Source organism: Mirounga angustirostris, unplaced genomic scaffold (genome assembly GCF_029215605.1).
Source record: "Mirounga angustirostris isolate CCGP_5_RB_7025 unplaced genomic scaffold, mMirAng1.0.hap1 SCAF_13, whole genome shotgun sequence".
NCBI lineage: Eukaryota > Metazoa > Chordata > Mammalia > Carnivora > Phocidae > Mirounga > Mirounga angustirostris.
Genome location: NW_026991721.1, coordinates 28,610,712 through 28,618,953, shown reverse-complemented (window position 1 = coordinate 28,618,953; position 8,242 = coordinate 28,610,712).

Here is an 8,242-nt window from a genome sequence, read left to right as displayed (position 1 = left end):
GAATAAGGAGAAGAGTACTCCACAAAGAGAATCAGAAACTGTAAAGCCCCCCATCGCAGAGGGGGAAAAAAAAGAGAGAAGAGAAAAAGGAAAAGAAAAGAAAAAGCAAAGGCCCTGAAGCCTTACAACATTCTGAAAACCTAGAGTGGCTCAGTGTTGTTAAGGCATAGCAAGCCAAGCTGTGAGGCATGAGGGCACTGCAGTTATGGCAGGAAGATATTTGAAGTGCAATGAGCAGCCGACGGATGGAAGGTTGAAAGAGAAGGTTTAAGGAAGGGAACAAGATGATCTAGTACATCTGGAACATAAGTTCCAAGGAGAGTGGTCAACAATGTCAAAGTGGAGGTCCTGAAAATGCACCCTACAAGCAATCCTTCTACAGCCTCTCTCAGATTGTACCTCTATCATTGGCTCAAGGCCACCATCATGATTCTAACTCCTTTTAAAGTTGATCTCCCTTTAGTGCCCTTCAAAATCCTTCAGAATTAGCAGCACAGAATTATCCCTACATGCTTGCCCAAAGTTCTGTGGACTCTGTCCCTCTGTACACGTTACCTCCCTATACAGGAATGCCCTTTCCATTTATCATCCTTATTCTGGTCCTACCATCTTTTAAGGACAATGCCACCCTTAGCAATTTCTCTGTATGAAGTTGATTTCTGTGTCTATCTATTGCACTGGGCTGTGGACTTTTTAGGGAAAATCTTCTCTATTATTTATTTCTGGCACCCTTTGAAGCCTGCCATGGTGCCTAGTATATAGCAGGTACTCGAAAAATGGCTTTTTGAATGAATGAACTAATAATGTTTTGTACCAAACAGAATAAAATAAGAATTTAGCATCTGACATTTGAAAATGTCCATGCTACTGTCTCTCCTGTTTGGGGGAAGGGATGAGTTTTAATGATAGTGACTTTCACATCTGTCAGACATGCCTTATCCTTCTTTAATGTGGTCACTTTTTACAAGGAGAGACAGTTACTCAGGATTCAAGTATTTTCATACAGCTGGATTATTATGTCTGGAATTTAATATTGCTCTGTCCTTTGATATTTATTTCAGGGTCAGTAGAAACATAACCATCCTCTCTATTTGTGCTCAATCTAATCACTTAGCAGGAGGATTATACTGAGCACACACTGGTTTTTGAAGCTTTAGGAATGATTTTTAAAAATTTCAATGCTATAAATATTCTCCAAATGTATTAATATGTGATAATTATTACTTAATATTTTAATCTTAACATGCTATTAGTCTCTGAATATAACATAGATAATATATATGTTATGTTATAGCCTGGTACAGTATACAAAAAAATTTTCTACAATGTTTTATTGTAATTAAATGTACAGATAAGGGAGGGGACTGTTTCCTTCAAGATCTTCATCAAAGTCAAAGTGGAACTTTATTGTTCAGTAAGGATATAAAGGCATTTATTACTGTAATACAGTAATGTAATACATGATGCTTTTCAAGACTTTTCCATACCTATCAACTCATGTAACAGAGCTTTGGGATAGTTTGGCTAATGTTATTATGACCATTTTATACATTAAAAAAAACTCAGACACAAAGAGATTATTTAAGAAATATAACAAGTTGTCAGATTCATGACAGGAACAGGTCTCCTTTCCTCAATGCCATGTACTTGCAAAGACCTTAACTAAATAAATCTCATTCCACAAATAATTAGTGACTGGATTAAATGACCTTTAAGGTCTCTTCTAATTCTGAGATCTAGGAGTCCACAGATAAATATATTCCTTAAAACAGACCTTCTATATCAACCCCTATTTTTTTTATTAGCTGTAGTGCTTAATGGTTAAGAACCTGTGATCTAAAATGAATCAGAATCACAGTATTCCAGATAGGTCAATTATAACATTGCTTTAGGCAAGTTATATAATTTTTCTGAATTCCAGTTTTCTCATCTGTAATTTGGGGATAATAATAATAATAACTACTTTCTGGAGTTGTTATGAAGCTTAGATGAAATTATACACACACATACATATACATACATACATATACACAAAGTCTTTAGCAAAGTACCTAGGATATATTAAGCACTCAATAAACATTAGATGCTATAATTAATGTTGTTATGCTACTATTACCATCCTTATTACATTCCAGGATATATTTGTACTTTTAGAACTATGTTCTAAGGATATTAAGAATGAACTAGTTAAATATCTTCCTTATATGAATTTTATATAAACCAGAGTCATGAAATATAGTTAGCCAATTGACCATTCATGTTGTAGAAGACAGAGGGTTTAGATGCCCTGGAATAGGAATTCAACCATGAACTAAAATATCTAGTTTCTTCACTGTAATAAAGACAAAATCTCTAGTGTAAATGGTTTACTGAGGATTTACTAAAACTTTCTTTAGGAAAAAATATTCAGAGGATTTTAGTATATTTTAAGAAGGAAATACGCATAATCAGAATTTAAATCTCAAGGCTTTGATCTTTCTTTATAAAATTCAATGGAAATCCCTTCAAGAAATATAATCCATTTAAATATTTACCAAACCTTATGCTAGGGTGAAATGGGTATCAAATCTCAAATTAGAAAGTCTCTTTTTTAGTTAACCCCCATTGGATCTGGTTGCAGCATTTCCTGTTATTTGTATTGCAGGGAGAAGAGCATTAACACAAAAGCTTCAATATCAGTGATGGAAACTGACAAACCAGTGGAAATGAAAACACAACAGCCAAAGACAGAATGAATTTCCTGTGTGCTCTGTAAAAGGGAAAACCATTTCTTTGGCTATTAAGAATATAATTAAAGTAAAGCTTTAAGATAGTATTTCTATCAAAAATTAAAGAGATGAATATTAAATACCTATTATGAGACAAAAACATATGTATATCCTATCAACTACTCTTTCTACAACCTTGTAACAAAAGAGTTTATTCCTTATCAACCTAAAATGGTGCAGAGATTCTCAAAGGGGGATGCATTTCAAAGATGCACCTATGACACCATATAGACTTATAAGAATGCCATCTATAAGTACATCATGGTTTAACTTCACTAGCAGGGCCCCAGTGATCTAATCCCTAAGCATACACCCAGAGTTGATCTCTAGAGATGTTCCTGAATCTTAACCAGTACCTCCAGAGTTCCCAATCTAGTATGGATTTCAGCATGAGGATGAGAAAAATGAGAAAGAAGGTAGATGACTCCAAACATCTTGAAGCACAAAATCAACTTCCCTGCAGAAATACTTGTTAGCTTTCGAAAGAAAGAAAGAAAGAAAGAAAGAAAGAAAGAAAGAAAGAAAGAAAGAAAGAAAGAAAGAAAGAAAGAAAGAAAGAAAGAAAGAAAGAAAGAAAGAAAGAAAGAAAGAAAGAAAGAAAGAAAGAAAGAAAGAAAGAAAGAAAGAAAGAAAAAGAAAGAGGAAAGGAAAGGAAATATTTGTTAACTTTCAATATCTCAATTACAGTTTAAAGGATGCTGTTCTGTTTTGGTTAAGGGAAAGTACAGATCCCTACAAAAAGGTCAAAAATGTTAGAGTTAACTGTTTGATACTCTCTCCCATATCAGCATGCCAGTCAGATGAATGGGGGCTAAAGCTATGTTGAAAGTAGAGTGAGATCAAAATTATAAAAGCTCATACACAGTTTTCACAATCTATAGATTCTCTCCTTCCATGTCACACCTACTCCATACACAGTCATTATCTCCTCCCCATAGTATTTACTATCTTTTGTGCCATGTTCTTTTACCTAATTCGGATGCTAGGATGTTCAGTTCCCCTTTGTTCACTCATCATCAAAACTTTATTGTGCTCCTTTTATGTGCCAGGCAACATACTATGGGCTGGAAATATAAATTGAGCAAATCTGCCTGCTTAAATGGTGGTAGTGAAAGATGACTTAAGTGGTTGAAATAGCCCAGGACTGGCAAATATGGAGAACAGGAGAATAGTTAGAAGCACTAGCTTCAGCCTGTCAACATTCAAATCTTGAATCAGCCTGGTTATTTGACCGTCGGCAAGTAATTTATGTCCTCTGTGCCAGTTTTTCCATCTTGAAAAATAAAGATAATAATAGTTCCTAGGACATGAGGTAATGTGACTATTTAAAAAGGGAGTACAAATTGATTATCTAGAACAATTCCTGACACATGATAGGTGCTCAGTAAATGTTGGTGTGTCTTTCTTGCAAAGCTGACTAGTAGTTAGGCTGCCTGGGATTATTTAGATGCAGACATGACACAGGAATGCAAAAGGTTTATTAAGGAGTAGTATTTGTGAAAGGAAATGGAGAATAAATAGGATTGAACAGAGGGAGCCAATTCTGCCAGCCCATCTAGCAGCTCTGGAGCACAGATTGCCCCTGATGAGAGTCCCGGATTGAGCACTGCCACAGCTCTGCTCAGGGATTGAAAAGGAGCCACCCAGAGGAACACAATCGCAGCTCAAAAGTGGAGACAGACCCTGAAGGATCTAAAGGCCATTAACTAACCAGACTTTTGGCAGTTGGGCAGCAAGGAGACTTGAACAGGCATCTCCACATTGGTCACAGTGGCCACTGTCTGAGGTTCTGGCTCAGAAGGATTATGAGGAAGGGTTGGAACTCAACGGGCAAAGGCAAGTGGAGACATCATGACTGATTAAGACATGAGCCATGGGTCTTGAGCAAAGACAGTCCCAACCTGCCAGGAATTTGCCCTGTCTCAAATAAACTATCTCAAAGGTTCCTCCACCTCTGACAAACTCAGTTTTTTACTCTTTCTGCAGTAGCTTCTCTGAGACCCCAAGACTGGCAGAAGGGTACTAACCCCAGAATGCTGCTGCTCCCCCAAGAGTAATGGTATATACCATGCTCTTCTAAGGAAGGGGTAAGCTGCCAACTGTCCAGAACTCCAGATTCACAGAATCATAGATCACTGCTCAAGTCCCCACCCCCAGCTTTAACTCTGTGAGTCCTTCCCAGAACCTCATCCAAGTTTCTCAGTTGCCTAGACTGTCAGGCCAGGTCTGGAAGAATGACAGCTTGAGTTAAAGCACCACTAATTATTTATACCCCACCTTATTTCAAAATAGATTTAAAGAACCTTCAAAAACAGTATAACTAGGCTAGTTCATCTAATAAAAGGCTTTCATCTAAATGAATGATGTGTTAGTGTAAGAAACTAACAAAATATAGAGAGAGTACAACTGCAGGGAAAGTTTCTGCAGAAAAAAGACTTTGGATAAGAGGAAAATGCTATCAGGGAATAAAATCAGAGTTATCAGCTCAAACAGGTAATGGATCATTTAGCACTAAAGTATTTTCTTGTTGTTTTGCAACTGTGCTTTCAGCAGGGAGGATCTGTGATTTAGTAATAGGGCTCATTTTTGCTGTCCATCGTATCTCATTTATAGGTAAGCGCAGTAAGGATCCGGGCTGTGACGGGTGTGTGTTCAGCTGCACCTGCCCAGAGAGCAGGAAGGCTGAACAGCTGATGGCAGTATCTAGTTCTAGCTCTCACCTGGTGGCAGCCACCTGCAGTGAGGTAAATCTCCTCGGAAGAAACTAAAAGTCTCATTGCAATTTTAAAGTCTTAAACCTCCAAACTCCCAGTGCAGAAAGGAACTAAAACAACCCCTAATGTTGATACCTGAATTGCACATTTCAAATGTCCTTAAATTTTTAAAAATATGTCTTTGTGAAGCATTACTGGTGGTCATGAACAGTGCCTAGAATGGAGCTGCTTTCTCAGTTCCATAAATGCTTGCTAACTCTGCAAGAAATAACAAGATAAAGCTATCCTCCATCCTTAAAGTTCATGAAGCAGATTTATGAAGTTTAAGACTAACACCCCTCATCCACTATATGTTGATCCTAATGTCTTATCTATGATTCCAAGTCATGAAATCATCACTCTTCTCCCACTTACCCACCACCCTCACACTTCCTTAAACGTCACCAACATCTCATTGCTTCTTGAGCCCTTTAAGACACCTGCCTCTGACCTTTGTTCCAAATAGCCTATAAAAACAGCTGAGCTCAACAGGGACACCCAACAAAATCCCTGATTTGAGCTTCCCACCCCATACCTCACCCTGAAAATTTAGACTGCAACTCATTCTTAAGGTCAAGAACATAAAGGACCAAGAAGTGAATGAACCTTGGGATAGTTTCAACTAGACAGCTAATGGGATTCCTCCAAAATGTCACAGCCATAGCCAGGGGCACCTTTCCCATTTCCAGGCAACAAAGCACCAGGGAATACTCTGTGACTCATCCTCAGCAGCTGATTTGAGGGCACCTGAGCTCCACAGGCTGAAATGGTGTGGGTCTGTCTTCTTTTATTTATTTGACAGAGTTTTCTGAATAGTCAAGTACCAGGAGAAATGAACATTGCAGTCACAGCTCTTAACCTTCTAAAGAAACACAAGGTTACCTTTGGGAAAATTTTGATCTCAAGAAACTGGGCTTTTAGGGCTTTCCAAATTCATTTTTTGACAATCTTCTTGCTCTATGATGCTCCTAATTATCACACTCCAAGTTTCCTAACATATACTCCCATATTAGAAAATATCTATGAACATCTGAGGACGCTGCTCTGACCCCAGCAAGGGCCAGTTGTTCCCTTTTCTGTGATCTTATTGGAACATACTGTAGCCCAAACTATATTGCATTATTTCTGGTTATCCATATGTTTGTCTCCCTTGATAGACTATAAGATCCCTAAAGGCAGGGGCCAAGTATTACACATCTTAACAGCATATAGTAAGCTGGCTGAATTGTGACTGATTTGCACTGAAGCATTAGAAGGAAATTATGAAAGAAAATATTTATGTTTGGCTATATTAAAATTTAAAGACTTATTAAAATAAAGATACCCTTTTACTCATATTTAAAAATGAGTAATTTAGATGACACCAACAACTGACCAAAGAAATACAAATAAACAAATGAAAAAATGTTCAACCTTACTAGTAAAGAAAATCCAGTTGTAATTTTCTGAGTTACAAACTGCCAAATATACTACACACACACACACACACACACACTCCCCTTCTTCCAAGATTTTTAATGTAAATTGCCAGCAGTATAAGGAGAGTCCTTGTTACCATAACTTTATGTTTGTGTGTATTTTTGCCCATGTGTGAGAATATTGGACCTTTAATTTGCATTTAAAATCAGTTTCTTTAAATATTTTGGTTACAAGGTCTCAACAGTGAAGTCATAGTAGATACTGAAGGCACTCAGATTGGCTCCCACCCCTTCCCCCTACTGTACCCCCAGGCTTTGCTGCTTCACTCAAGATACAAATGAGCACTCTGTACTAAATAAATGGTTCCCATGTCAAGTGTCAGCACCCTCAGGCCCAGAAGCAGTAGGACACAAAGAGATGAAGCCCGGGAGCTTTCATGACAAGATGCGTGCATTTAACCATGCTCCAAGGAATTCCAATCATTATGCACAGATATAATGGGCAGTACCAGAGAGGAGACATAAGCCATTTCCCCACTGTGTACTAATAACATGGGGCTGGTTTCCACCATAGTTCATCCTCACCCAGACCTGTGTTCTGCAGAGGAAGACCCAAGGCTTCACTCCCTAAGGGCCATACGCAGGAAGGAACAGGACTGCCTCTTCAAGCCATAAGCTTACAGCAATGAAATTTAGAATCTCAAGTCGATCTGAGCCAGTCCTCACAGGAAGCCTCCCTCATGCCAAACCCTATACATATATAGGGATTTTCATTTCATTTTTTCATTTGTTTATTTGCATTTCTTTGGTAAATTTTTGGTTTCATCTAATTTACTCATTTTTAAATATGAGTAAAAGGATATCCTTATTTTAATAAATCTTTTATATATATATATACATATATATGTGTGTGTGTATATATATATATACATATATATATATATCACCATAATCCTACATCTAAGAATCTGATAAGGAAAAAATCAGAAATTCAGGTAAAGAATTATAAATAATATGCTTGCAGTATTCCTTGTAATAGTGCAGGCAGGGGTAGGGGTAGGGAGATGAAAACAGCTTGTCTAATCATAGGGAAGTGTTTGTTAGATTAACCAAAGTTCATACAACAATTGAAAATGAATTTTATAAGAATATTTAATGACATGAATGAAAACTCATGTTAAAATGTTTAGAAAAATTATTTTGAAAAGAAGAGAGAATAGTCAGTAAAAATGGTATACAAAAGTCATGTAAGATAGTCTAAGGTGATTAGCATATCAATTTGGCAATTTAGGCAGTCAAATTT